General features: G+C 44.3%; 1 protein-coding gene across 2 annotated transcripts in view; it reads right to left on the reverse strand.

Moving 5' to 3' along the window:
* Positions 1 to 15773, reverse strand: part of LOC123752409 (uncharacterized) — a 270374-nt gene that overhangs the window by 3975 nt on the left and 250626 nt on the right. For both annotated transcript variants that reach the window (XM_069312957.1, XM_045734463.2), the window contains exon 2: positions 2070 to 2376. The gene's annotated coding sequence lies outside the window, so the exon portion shown is untranslated. The remainder of the gene's footprint in view (positions 1 to 2069; positions 2377 to 15773) is intronic.

Here is a 15773-nt window from a genome sequence, read left to right on the forward strand (position 1 = left end):
ACTTTGACCAAACTGCGCCTCGGCAGAATCTTGCAAACACGTGAAACACAGGGGGAGACAAATGTAATGGAAAGGAAAATGGTCAACAAACTGCTTTGTTTACATCATTGACGAAAGTTCACGGTGTCTGTTCCATATCCTTAACATCTCCATTATATGTATAATTCTGACTTTTATTATTATACAGCATTCAAAAACTAAAAACATGTCAAGTCGGTAGGCTCCCAGACATTAGTTCCATTACTCCCATTATCCCTCCCTGTCCAGCAGGGGGTAATAATCCTGTATTTACCTCGCGCCAAAACTAGTACTCTCAACGCTATTTTCCTCAAACAGAAAAAGTTGGACGTATGAACTAAATAAAAGGACTGTTTTATATATTACTTCGCGTCGCTTAACATTGTTTAAATTAAAATGCAGTTCAGCGTTTGTTGCTTTGGTTTGCTGTTGAATTTCAGACCTACCAACCGCGGGAGGGTTATTCCAGCCACCACAATAGCCTCCTGACCAACCAGCAAGTTCACGTGGCACCTAAACTTTTGTTCAGAACTAAAGTAAACTATCGGTGAAAATACATCGAGAAGCAGAGTCAACCTTTTGGTGCATATATCCCTTGCTGCGAGGTAAACTTCTCTGTATATATATATATATATATATATATATATATATATATATATATATATATATATATATATATATATATATATATATATATATATATATATATTTCTGCGAGGTAAACCTCACGGTGCATACATCCCCTTGATAGTTTCCTAAGAAACAACCAGTACATTGTCTCTATCCTTCACCAACCTATCCCATAGCAGCTATTTGGTCGACCGTACAAAGAAGGACTGTTGTAGCCATCAATGTTTACGTTCTGTACATTTAATTTTGTAGAGGGGAATGGAAAAAGGTAAAACAAAAAAAATACCTAAACATTCCTAGGCATAGTATAGCACACACATTTTAGGGCCTAAGGATTGTTTATTTTCGCCCTGGACACGTTAGATTAAGTTCTTTGGTTACTTTTCCATTTTTTAATGTGCCATTTGGGCTGATTGCATATAAAACGTAAATTTTTGGGGCCCAACAGTCTATTTGGGTTACTAAAAGAGGCAAATATAATTTTGTTTTTAGTTTGAGAGTCTATGAGACTCAGCAACCTCGGGGAATGATGCCACATCAACTACCAGGAATGATGTCATTCTCCGACCTTCACACACTAAGCGGAGAACCACTCACTGTGTTAATGGTAATCAGGTACAAACCTCATTATTACTGGCAATCTTCTTATTCACTTTCCTTTTCATCATAATTTCTTATCTTAGTAATCGGTTATCGGCTTGTAAATCTATTGTTATTTTAGTTAACGTTCCCGCTCAAAATGATTCGTTACGATATTAATCATTAGTGACTATCATCATAAATAGACTGGCCGCCCTGATAACCATCTTAATAATTGGTTTAATTCTGGATAAATACTTAGTGTCGCATAATTTAAAATTATCACGCAAAAATTGAGTCCTAATTCCCTTGGATAATAATTAATCGACTGTTTTCTCCGTCATCAGCTGCTGCGGTCCGGATGGTCATTTACTCTCTAGACAATCGGTGCTATGGTAGTAACGGTTGTTGTCCATGATAGTGGCACTGGGTTACCATGGTAGTGATACGAGGTTATCATGGAAATAATAGTTTTTAACTTGGTAGTGACAATCGGGTTACTATGGCAGTGGCACTTATAGCTGTAGCGACAGTCAGTTCTCGCGGCAGCGACAGTCAGCTGCAGCGGCAACGACAGTCAGCTACAGCGGCAGCGACAGTCAGCTACAGCGGCAGCGACATTCAGCGGCAGCGGCAATATGTTGCCGACCACGTCAACATTGACCGGCTAACGCCTAACAATCAATTACCGTCCCGGACGCCTTGGTACCACCATAACAATGTACCAATCACTGGGACGATGAACCAAAGGGAAGGTGCTGAGAGGAGGAGTGGGGGGTGGTGTCTCTACACTGAAGGGGGAAGGGGGGGGGGAGGGGAAATCAGAACAGAATCAGTCTTACCTTTGGGTTCTTGCCGAGGTCTCCAGCACTCAAGTGCTCCAAGAGGAGCCCCTCTTCCCCTGGATCACCCACCACCCGCACGCACCGTTCTTCTTCACTGTCTCTTATTCTGCTCTTCCTTCTTCCTTTCTTCTTGTTCTCCTCCTCCTCCTTGTTCTTCTTAACCTTGGAACATCTCACCACGATCTCTGTTCTCTATTCCCTTCACTTTACCATTGTTCTTGTCTAGTATTTTGGAAAGGATTTAATTTTGGCTCTATCGTCCTGTTTTTTAGGCCATATCACTGTAAAAAATATATAGGCTTATCTGGAAAGGAAAGTAACGTGCTGGTGAGGCAGTCTGAATGTCTCGTTAGCAACGTCTCGTCAACATGTATGGCTATAATGCTATGTTAACAAGTTGGGCCGTACTGCTACAGCAACATGTTTGAAACAATGCAACATCAACACATTGCAAATATATCACTTCAAAACCTTTGGAAATCCATCTGAATTAACACGCACACTCACACACGCACTCACACACACACACACACACACACGCACACACACACACACAAACACGTACAAACTGATAAGTTACTGTAAGGTTTTCATTTATAGCGAATCAGCACCATATAAATATAGACAAATACTAAATATTGTTGTTGTAATTTAAGTTCCTATTATGCATAGGTATCTGTGTTTGCTGAAATATTAGATCTATTTGCCAATATTTCAGCTATATTAAGTCTAAGCTCTTACGACACTTTAAACCAGGATTTTCTTTTCTTTTTTTCAATTTGTCCAAGTGAAATATTTTTCAATTTCTTTGTCTCTATCTCGTATCACTGCTTGTTACATTCTGCCTGTTTTCTTCACACGTTTTTGAATATAAATTTTAACTGTTTTTTTTTCAAATTGGCAGTGAATCTCCACTCGATTATGTATTTTTTCTGATTTTTTTTAAATCACAATTAAAAACTTTACCAAAGAATCCTTTATAAATAGTCTCATTTTCAGAAACATCTAGTAATGTATTTTTATTTTCAAGACGCACCAAGAATTACACTTTTTTTTTCCAAAGACATATTTACATTCTATTACAATTGATAAAATAAATGCCTTAAAAACAGTCTTTCATCCCTGACCAATAATATTGAAGACACCGGGCTCTTCCATGTCTGATCACATGGCACGTTAAAACTCACTCCCATATCCGGACAGCGTTATGTCTGACTAGACAAATTAGAACATCTTATTCCCCGTGTCCTTCCCAGGTATCTGCTCCAAGGACACCCTTAGGACACCCTGTGTTAAACTGTCCACTGTACGACACTACATAAAGATCTGCATTGTGTACAAAACGGTGACAAACTTTTCATTGTGCATAACACTGCATATAATTCTTCGTTGAATACAAAACTGCGCTAATCCGTGTACAATGTCCAATATGCACAAAACTGTGTATGTTGTCCACTGTGCACAAAACTCTTTTAAACTATACAATGTGTATAAAATTGGGTGTAGCTGTCCACAGCAAATATCCACAATGTAACAACAACTGTAAACAAATTTACACGTTGAGAGTAAAATTTACAAGAAAAATTTACGTTACCATGGTCCAGTACAACATATTCTTGCTTTTGTTCATAAAAATTCATAACTCTATGTATTTTCTACGCTATACTACGACACATGCAAATTTGTACCACCATACCAGGGACGGGAGTTGAAACCCCTCCCTCAGGTTCAGCCATGTAGCTTCCAAGCACGGGCCACCAGAGAGGTTAACGAAAATATTTCGTTAATTCGCGTTACGTGTCTCTCGTTGGTCCTCGGCGTTGCCTCCATGGGTGAGCGTCTTTTCTCTCACATGACCCCGCGGGAGTGCTGAGGGAGGCGTACGGGTGGGCTAGATTGGTTCGAGGTTAGGGAGGCGGTATGTGGGGGAAGGGATAGGGTTAGGGAGGGGATAGGGTGAGGTTGGGATGGGATGGGGGAGGCTGAGGTATGGGACGGAGAGGGGGAGGGTGCACTACATGTCACCTGACGGTCGGAAAGCTCTTACAGGCAAATGCATTTAGTCATGACTTTCTTTTTTCAAACACGACTCTTGACACAATAATATATGGGGTACCACTGTTACGACCGGAGATGTACCACTACTACGACCGGTGGGGTACCACTGTTACGACCGGATGAATACTACTGTTACGACCGGATGAATACCACTGTTACGACCGGGTGAATACCACTGCTACGACCGGATGAATACCACTGCTACGACCGGATGAATACCACTGCTACGACCGGATGAATATCACTGCTACGACCGATGAATACCACTGCTACGACCGGATGAGTACCACTGCTACGACCGGATGAATACCACTGCTACGACCGGATGAATACCACTGTTACGACCGGATGAATACCACTGTTACGACCGGATGAATACCACTGCTACGACCGGATGAATACCACTGCTACGACCGGAAGCAAGTGCACAAACAAACGTATCCATCCGAGCGCTCACTCATGTACACAAATGTGCCCTGTGCAGCCGAGCGATAGGCGCTCAATGGTATCCAAATGTTCACTGGCTGTAGCCATAAAAATTTAAATTTTATTTCAGATTTTGTGCTATAGTATACAACGTTTGAGAGAGAGAATTGCTTGATGTATATTGCGATGTACGTTGCGGGTGTGTGTACTCACCTAGTTGTGCTTGCGGGGGGTTGAGCTCTGGCTCTTTGGTCCCGCCTCTCAACTGTCAATCAACTGAGTGTGTGTGCGCGCGCGTACCAGTGAAATCGTCAAGCAATCATATGGAGGCTCTATTGCACAATAACAGAGCCTTCGGTAACACACTAACAATTTGCATGTGCCTCAATCTATTACTAACACAAAACGTAGCACTTAAAATATGAATAATTCCAAATGAAAACATATAATAAGCTCATCAAATAAATGAGTCCCAAGGGTCAAAGTTAGCTTCAGCTAACTCGATGACAAAAATATCACCTTTTTTCTTGTAGTTTCATTATGAAAATCAGTACTCACCTAATTGTGCTTGCGGGGGTTTGAGCTTTGGCTCTTTGGTCCCGCGCAGTTCAGTGTCATTCCCAATGAGCCTTAGTTCAAACCAGCTTTCAATTACATCAAATAAGGAGCCCAAAAAGCTTTACACTAAGACGAGACTGGAGGGCCGGCGCCGCGGGTGGCAGGCGCACAGACACACAGGATAAACACAACCATAGAGAGAGACGCGCGACAGGAAAACAGTGGACACTTTTGCAGGAGAAGGAGGCAGTAAAACATTCATGTCCACCCGTGAATATTGGGCTTCTGGCTAGGAAAGGGAAGCGGGGGATAGGCGAGCCACGCGAAGGAACACGAGGAGAGGCAACGAAAGGTGAGAAAAGGAGAGACGAGGCGAACGGAGGCTTGACATACGAGGGGGAAGCGGAGCACACCAGGTTGAAATTTACGTACACTTAACATGGCTGGGGGAGAACTGTTGATGAATATGGCCGATTATGTGGCAATATTCATCAAGATCCTCTGTCATGTAACATACAATTTTCACATACATACAAGCACGGAAAAAAATCGTGCTTGAAAATTAAATCGGCTCACGAAAGTGGCGTATTGTTCCGTTTCCTGTTTTGGGTCCTCTGGCTGTGGCTGTTAGGGTAGGAGAGGAAACATTCAATTAACGCCTTTCATGACGTTTTGAAAACTTAGGAGAATTTTTTGCCCTCCTAACCTACCGGAGGACCCTTAACTTGCTGTTTTGTTAAAAAAAAATGAAAAATTTATTATCAATTATTTTTCATTTTCAAATTACGACCTTTTTTTTTAACCGTAGCGCATACGAGTGAGAAGCGACGAAATTTGTAAGAGGACGGGTTGTATATTGTGTGGTGCCGCGTTGGGTCCTCTTGTTCTATGTGTCGAGCAGCTACCAGTCGTATTGTACCACTACTCTACAACCATCACCACTCTACAGCCATCACCACTCTACAGCCATCACCACTCTACAGCCATCACTACTCTACAACCATCACCACTCTACAACCATCACCACTCTACAACCATCACCACTCTACAACCATCACTACTCTACAACCATCACCACTCTACAACCATCACCACTCTACAACCATCACCACTCTACAACCATCACCACTCTACAACCATCACCACTCTACAACCATCACCACTCTACAACCATCACCACTCTACAACCATCACTACTCTACAACCATCACTACTCTACAACCATCACCACTCTACAACCATCACCACTCTACAACCATCACTGCTCTACAACCATCACCACTCTACAACCATCACCACTCTACAACCATCACTGCTCTACAACCATCACCACTCTACAACCATCACCACTCTACAACCATCACCACCATTTCAAATGCCTCACCCTGGCACCTAATACCATGGCTCTCAACCTAACACCCTACACCACGGCCCTCACCCTGACACCCTAGATCAAGGCTCTCACCCTAGACCACGGCACTCACCCTGACACCCTAGACCACGCCCTCACCCTAACACCCTAGACCACGGCCCTCACCCTAATACTCTAGACCACAGCCCTCACCCTAACACCCTAGACCACGGCCCTCACCCTAACACCCTAGACCAAGGCCCTCACCCTAACACCCTAGCCCACGGCCCTCACCCTGACACCCTAGACCAAGACCCTCACCTTAACACCCTAGATCAAGGCTCTCACCCTAACACCGTAGACCAAGGCTCTCACCTTAACACCCTACACCAAGGCCCTCACCCTAACACCCTAGACCACGGCCCTCACCCTAACACCCTACACCAAGGCCCTCACCCTAACACCCTAGACCACGGCCATCACCCTAACACCCTAGACCACGGCCCTCACCCTAACACCCTAGACCACGGCCCTCACCCTAACATCCTAGACCACGGCTCTCACCCTAACATCCTAGACCACGGCCCTCACCCTAACACCCTAGACCACGGCTTTCACCCTAACACTCTAGACCAAGGCCTTCACCCTAACACCCCAGACCAAGGCTCTCACCCTAACACCGTACCCCAAGGCCCTCACCCTAACACCCTAGACCACGGCCCTCACTCTGACACCCTAGACCACAGCCAACACATCTGCCTCGGTTGCAACGGCAATTTTTTTGTTCAGGAAAGTTTGGAATTATAATCTCCTATTATGCCAGTATTATTAAGTTCTTAGGAGGTGGATATGCAAATGACCACCGCGAAACTAATTGCATTATGCAATTTGGCGGTGCGTATTAAGATGAAATATTCCGCAAAGAACCCTCTTCTGAACATGTGTGTGTACGCACGCACGCACGCACACACACACACACACACACACACACACACACACACACACTATTTAAGGAGCAGGTTGTGGACGCAAACTATTCATAATTTTAAAACTAGATATGATAGGGAAATGGGAGAGGAGTTATTGCTGTAAACAACCGATGGCTAGAAAGGCGGGATCCAAGAGTCAATGCTCGATTGATACACACACACACACACACACACACACACACACACACACACACACACACACACACACACACACACACACACAAACAGTTTTTTAATTTCCTTTTCTAGCGATATTGAAATATTGCGAAAATTCCTGATAGAATCATAGATCTTTCCCTTTCTGTCATATTCAATAACATTTGTCTATAAGAAAAACTGCTAACAATATATTATATATATATATATATATATATATATATATATATATATATATATATATATATATATATATATATATATATATATATATGTCGTACCTAGTAGCCAGAACGCACTTCTCGGCCTACTATGCAAGGCCCGATTTGCCTAATAAGCCAAGTTTTCCTGAAATAATATATTTTCTCTAATTTTTTCTGATGAAATGATAAAGCTACCCATTTCATTCTGTATGAGGTCAATTTTTTTTTATTGGAGTTAAAATTAACGTAGATATATGACCGAACCTAACCAACCCTACCTAACCTAACCTAACATATCTTTATAGGTTAGGTTAGGTTAGGTAGCCGAAAAAGTTAGGTTAGGTTAGGTTAGGTAGGTTAGGTAGTCGAAAAACAATTAATTCATGAAAACTTGGCTTATTAGGCAAATCGGGCCTTGCATAGTAGGCATAGAAGTGCGTTCTGGCTACTAGTTACGACATATATATATATATATATATATATATATATATATATATATATATATATATATATATATATATATATATATATATATATATATATATATATATATATATATATATATAATCATTTATTGGTAGCAGTTTTTCTTGTAGACCACTTAAATGTTAGCATGGTAAGGTTTTTAAACTAATTCTAATGCAGATTTAAAATATATATAATTTTATTCATGTGAACTTTTCTATCTGATATCACAAAAGACAACACTGAGACATCTATATTAAGAGATGACCAAAATGCTTCGGTAAATGTGCGCCAGCCAGCCAGCCAGCCAGCCAGGCAGGCAGACAGGCAGCCATGCAGGCAGGCAGGCAGGCAGGCAGGCAGCCATGCAGGCAGGCAGGCAGGCAGGCAGGCAGGCAGGCAGGCAGGCAGGGAGCCTGCCAGCCAGCCAGCCAAGCAGCCTGCCAGGCAGCCAGGTAGCCAACCAGCCAGCCAGGCAGCCAGGTAGCCAACCAGCCAGCCAGGCAGCCAGGTAGCCAACCAGCCAGCCAGGCAGCCAATGCAGGAACGCAACAACAAGTGGCGCGAGACGGGGATGCATATACACCCTTGGAGCACTACTGCAGCCGTCCAAGATATGGAGAGTGTTCCCTCCCCGCCCCCTCAGCCCCTCCACCCACCTCTAGTCCCTAAGTTTAGCGCCCAAACATAAACAAAGAAGCCCCTCGCACCGCTCCACCTGCCGCTTCTTCTTGTTCTTCTTCTTCCTCCCCGCTCAGGACCCCTGAGAAACAGCATTCACGAGGCGCACTGAGCATGCGAAAGAAGGACGCTTGTGCATGCCAAAAACGCACCATACATCAGTCACAAAACAGAAACGCGAGGGGAGAGGCACGCCGTATCTCAACCATGTACTAAATGCCAAGTAGTTCGTTAGTTGAGTGATATTCAAGCCAAACATGGGAATACTGCCACATATAACAAGCCCCTGATATACAATGCCAGCCACGTGGGTATGAAGCTACATTCACAAAGGCCCCTTGAGTATAGACACACGCACTAACGACCATACACTGCAAACGAAACAAGGTGAAAGTTAAATGCTGTTGGTCACATGAGTATACAGCCACATATTATAGGTTCATAACGAAAGCCGAGCTCCTCAATAAATAGTTTTTTATCCCTCCTCTATCTCTTTCTCTCTCTCTTAGTTCTGCTAGTGGGTTGGTGGGTCTAAGCTTCCCGTCGTCTGCCGCTTATCTAGAGAACGTTAAACCCCAAACAAGGAGGAAGAGATTCAGTCCTCTCTTCTCATACATGGCAACAGCAGAGTGGGTTCCTTTGCCTGTGATGGAGGAACTAGGGCCCCTATTCTAAAGAAAATATCTGCCTCTGCATACAATGTTCACTTTCTGGTTTCCTTAAAATCAGACAATTATCTTATGTTTGTTTAATAAAGAGCACAGACGTTCTCTAGAACCTGACAACAACACCTTGCAAGTTGACAGCAAAACTTTGTAACCTGGGGGGATGACCTCTTAACTTGACCCCCAGACCTTTTAGCTTGACAGTTAACAGTTGTTAACCGATAAGCGCACGATTTCTAACTTAACACTACCGATCATCAAACATAGCAGTACAGTTTCTAACTACATAGCACGGACTTTGTCAAAAGCACAGACTTTCTATATCCCCGTCAACTTCCCTCTTACAAAAACGTTTAACGTTTTTTTAACGTAACAATACACCAACGTGCTGGGATTGTATAATACACCAAAAAGGAGACGAGGCTGAATAAATCCAGAGCGAACGACGGCGTATAACGCAGAAGAATGGGGTTGTCGGTTGCGTTAATGGGGCTATAACTATACCACGTTCGAGGCTCTCCAACCCTCCACTCAACATCTGTGTGAATATCGTGAATATAGTGAATATCGTCTGGACGTGTTTAGACATACACACCATGTGATTGTATACGATCACATGGCAGACACGAATGTGTATACCATGTGATTGTATAAATGTGAATACAAGCGAGACCGTATGAATGTGCATGCCACATGGTGGGAATGTTTATACCACGTGATTCTATGAATGTGTATATCATGTGACTGGATGAATGTGTGTGTGTGACCCACACGACGGTGTGAGTATGTATGGTGTGCGACTGTAAGAATATACACACCGTGCGACCGTACAATATGGGTACTAAACGTACGCAGACCCATAAACAAATACAAAAGAGGCAAAGACAGTTCTTGAGACGCAAGAGACCCTTGACGCAACATTGATCTTAGCGTGACGCAAAAATGGTCTTAGCGTGACGCAAGAATGGTCGTAGCGTGACGCACGCATCAGTTCCAGGTTTTACAAAACAAAACTGCCAAGCAAACGTTTATTGATTTGCCGCTCCGTCGAAAATTCAACTTCCTAACCTAACCAGAAACGTACGAACCCAAACAACCCACCTCACCTAACCTAATCTATCGAGTCTAATGCATAGAAAACGTAGATACTTGTGAGCCGTTACTTTGCATAGTAGGTTAAATTTGTAACGTTAATTTACCATAACGTAAAACAACGCGTCCTCTTAGTTGAGAAGACGACCTTGCGGCTGAGTGGACAACGCTCTGGGGTCGTAGTCCTAAGAGCCCCGGTTCGATCACCGGCAGAGGCAGAAAAAAATAGTCAATTTCTTTCACCGTGACGCTCCTGTTCACCTAGCAGTAAATAGGTACCTGGGTGTTACACAGCTGCTACGGGCTGCTTCCTGGGAATGTGTGTGTGTGAGTTAGAGAGAAATATATGTAGTAAATATAATAGAGGAAAACTAGATTAATTAGAAATTCGGGTTCGAAGAGCTAATAGCTCGATTCAGCAGACAAAAATAGTAAATACACACACACACAGAGCCAGGAGTCAGCATGGACCCTGCAGCGACTAGACTATTACAGCCAGGCGGGTCTGTTGAACATGCGACCAGCACAAAGTTTTCCTCTACAAAGTACATTAGAAAAATATAAGCTACAGCAGCTTCGTTCGAATCTTTCTTCAGGAAGTTGTTTCTTTGTCGGGGACCACGACCGATATGTGTGAGTAAGGGACGGGGTGTTGCATGTGAGGTGGTGGTGGTGGAGAGGGGCTGTTGTGAGTACGGGTGAGGTGGTGGTGGTGGAGAGGGGCTGTTGTGAGTACGTGTGCGGTGGTGGTGGTGGAGAGGGGCTGTTGTGAGTACGGGTGCGGTGGTGGTGGTGGAGAGGGGCTGTTGTGAGTACGGGTGAGATGGTGGTGGTGGAGAGGGGCTGTTGTGAGTACGGGTGAGGTGGTGGTGGTGGAGAGGGACTGTTGTGAGTACGTGTGCGGTGGTGGTGGTGGAGAGGGGCTGTTGTGAGTACGTGTGCGGTGGTGGTGGTGGAGAGGGGCTGTTGTGAGTATGGGTGAGGTGGTGGTGGTGGAGAGGGACTGTTGTGAGTACGTGTGCGGTGGTGGTGGTGGAGAGGGGCTGTTGTGAGTATGGGTGAGGTGGTGGTGGTGGAGAGGGACTGTTGTGAGTATGGGTGAGGTGGTGGTGGTGGAGAGGGGCTGTTGTGAGTACGTGTGCGGTGGTGGTGGTGGAGAGGGGCTGTTGTGAGTACGTGTGCGGTGGTGGTGGAGGAGAGGGACTGTTGTGAGTACGTGTGCGGTGGTGGTGGTGGAGAGGGGCTGTTGTGAGTACGGATGAGATGGTGGTGGTGGAGAGGGACTGTTGGGAGTACGGGTGAGGTGGTGGTGGTGGAGAGGGGCTGTTGTGAGTACGTGTGAGGTGGTGGTGGAGTAGAGGGGCTGTTGTGAGTACGGGTGAGGTGGTGGTGGTGGTGGAGAGGGGCTGCTGTGAGTACGTATGAGGTGGTGGTGGAGGAGAAGGACTGTTGTGAGTACGTGTGCGGTGGTGGTGGTGGAGAGGGACTGTTGTGAGTACGGGTGAGGTGGTGGTGGTGGAGAGGGGCTGTTGTGAGTACGTGTGAGGTGGTGGTGGTGGTGGAGAGGGGCTGTTGTGGGTACGGGTGAGGTGGTGGTGGTGGTGGAGAGGGGCTGCTGTGAGTACGTATGAGGTGGTGGTGGAGGAGAAGGACTGTTGTGAGTACGTGTGAGGTGGTGGTGGTGGAGAGGGGGTGTTGTGAGTACGTGAGGTGGTGGTGGAGGAGAGGGGCTGTTGTGGATAGATATATTTTACACACTCGTGCATTTTACAACCCTGAAAGCATAACAAACAAGTCCCCATTGAGTGGAAGTCACTGGGTTAACTGACCAAGGGGAAGGGAAGGGGATGGGCAAAGGAGCTTTTGATCCAACCTATAAATACATTTTCGTTAATGCATCTAAGTAGAGGACTGGAACGGGGGCTGAATTTTAGATGGGGTGTGGGGGGGGGGAGGGGTGTCAAGTCATGAATGAACTCTACTCCTCCATCTACCCTCCAATTTTTACTCTATCATCGCCTTTTCATTAAGCAATTTTTACAATGCAAGAAATATATCAGGACCATGTTTCTTATTTATTCTAATGTGTTAAAAAAAACATGTTTCTAAAGGTACAGTTCTAACCCTCCTGACACTCGTTCTTCAGTTACTGCTTCCAAACTCGGCCATCAGATCTGTCGAACCACAGCCTTTAACAATCCCACACGAAGCACAACCAGGCCAATTCCTAAGCTTAGACACACTCCACCTGTGATCTGAACCCGCCCAGCACGCTAATGTACGCTGCTTGAGTAAATTATCTCAGAATACTGGCTTACAACCTCTACCTGAGAATGCGAGAGTGGCACTTAATGCAAGACTTTAGGAAAGAGGCTCAACTTCTGGCATGCAAAGTGAGATGAGGAACTGTGACAACACAGCTAACTGCTAACTAGTTGGCTTCAGCGAGGAAAGCTGTCAATTCTGTGGATATTTTATTTATGCAAGAGTGATCGCGCTAAAGTCTCTTATTCAGTATTTTCATATCTCTTCTAACCACAAACTACCATCTTGTCCTTCGTCTCTTCAACGTAGCTCGGTACTCTCTTCCTCCGTCTTTTCCTACGTAGCTAATTTCCTCTTCCACCTACCCCTGTACCTCTTCTTCAAGCTCCTCCTCATAGCTCTGTCTTCCCTTCTTTGCTATGGGCTTCGTTCTACTGTCTATATAAAAAGTTACACAAAAACAAATAGACAGCAGCATAAAAGCTAACAGCTCAACAGTAAACGCACTCTAGGTCAATTTCCCAAAAGACACCGGAGTGACAAAAGCGTCTGTGGCTGTCCTGAAATTCTGCTTCCATACCACTAGCCTCCACTTCACAATCCTCCACTTCACTAGCCTCCACTCCACTAGTCTCCATACCACTAGCCTCCACACCACTAGCCTCCACACCACTAGCCTCCACACCACTAGCCTCCACACCACTAGCCTCCACTCCACTAGCCTCCACTCCACTAGCCTCCACTCCCCTATCCTCCCTTCCCGGAGCCTCCACACACCACACACTGCTGCTCGCATTCCCCCAATTGCAGTGTCTACTGCTGCAGTTGCTTCCTCCACGTGTTCTGTTATTGTCACAGCTGCTCTTGCTACTGCCATTACCGTTGTTGCTGTTATTTCAGCCGTTGTTGTAGTTTCTGCCGTTGTAGTTTCTGCCGTTGTTGTAGTTTCTGCCGTTATCATTGCAGAAACGACAACGGTTGCGTCTTCTGTTGTTGTTACTGAGAGGTAAATAAAAATTACACGTAACTATATACTGGGCCAGTTATAGGCTTACCGTTGGTTCGTTAGTGTGATCTGGCCGACCAGATCAGCTGTGGTCTATAGTGGTGGTGGTGGTGGTGGTAGTAGCGATGGTTGTGATAGTAGTGGTGGTGGTGGTGGTGGTAGTAGCGATGGTTGTGATAGTATTGGTGGTGGTGGCAGCACTGGTTGTGAAGTAGTAGTGGTGGTGGTAGTCGTGGTAGTAGCGGTAATAGTTGTGATAAAAGTGGTTGTAGCGGTGGTGGTAGCAGTGGTGGTAAAGGTAGTGGTAGGGGTAAATTATATTATTTCCCGTGTGCTCTCCATGTTGACATATGAGCGATTTAGAACATGAAATTAATTAGTTTAGCAAATTTTTATGGGAACAGTCCATGAAATCATTAACAAATAAATGATGACAATCGGACCCCTCACACACATTTCCTAACTGGCCGACATAAACAAAAAAATAAAAAAATAAAATAAAAACACAAAAACTAAAAACAGCAAGTAATATCCTCTATCGGACTCTCCACTGGACCCTCCACCGGACTCTCCACCGGACCTCTGCCACACATTTCAAAAATTGCTTAAACCTTTTCGAGTAATTTTCGCTAAATTTCAGTCATTAATAACGTCCATCTTGTTGTAAGTCGAGGAAGAAAGTGCTGACGCAAGAAAGTGCTATGACGGTGCTGCAATTACGGTCCAAATCTTCCCCCAGTCTCTGGCTACATCTCGTCCAACGCAGCAATTACCAAAATGACAATTTCTCCTTTTCAAAATTTGTCTCTATGTGTCGCCCCTGAGATTAGAACGACCACGCAATATTTCAACGATCGCCAGACCTGTAGAACGATCATGCAGCTCAACACCGATCACACATTATAAGAATGATCATATAGCACTTAAAACTATTACACACAGAATGAGAACGATCAAACACATAATTTGAAGATCACACACACAGGATTAGAACGCTCACTCAAGCATCTGAACGATCACACAGGCATTAGAATGATCACATATAGACTTAAAACGATCACACAGGATTAGAATAATCAAACACAGGATTAGAACAATTACATAAGGATTAAAACGATCACATATGGAGTAAAATGGTCATACACAAGATTAGAATGATCAAACACAGTATTAGAATGATCAAATGTAGTACTAGAACGATCCCACATAATTAAAATGATCACAAGAACAATATAATGACCGAGAACATTAAACTCACAAAAATAAATAATAGCGAATGGTGCCCAGTCGATCCTCTTTGGCCTGTTCAATTATCAGGCGAGTAAGGGGCCTATGTATATGATACTGATAATGTCTCATCAAGTGCCTTGACCAGTCAACATATTTAAGTACGAAGTCAGGAGGAGTGGATGGGACGTTATAAAAAAAAGACAGAATCTTTGGCCAACATCTGGACTCTTGAAGGACTAAAAAGATGAACCTAGCGTGCGGTTGAGTTGCGAAGACACGAGAGAATAAGGGCACTATAGCAGCTGGAGCAACCAAATGGTTTTATAAACACACGGCGTCACCGCTGACACAGAAGAAAATGTATATATGCTGGTTAGCATTGTAAATGTGTGGCCACGTCTGTGGTAGAAAATAATAATAAAAAAACAAAAAAAAAAAAAAAATCTTAGTGCCACAGGTCCGGATCCTGATTTCGTCTGGAAGTTTTTATTATCAATTTTTTAACGCCCATGCACGGGGTCTCTCGCCCCGGCATCCACAGCTGCGAGATCCTCGG

The sequence above is a fragment of the Procambarus clarkii genome, chromosome 7 (assembly GCF_040958095.1).
Source record: "Procambarus clarkii isolate CNS0578487 chromosome 7, FALCON_Pclarkii_2.0, whole genome shotgun sequence".
Classification (NCBI taxonomy): Eukaryota; Metazoa; Arthropoda; class Malacostraca; order Decapoda; family Cambaridae; genus Procambarus; species Procambarus clarkii.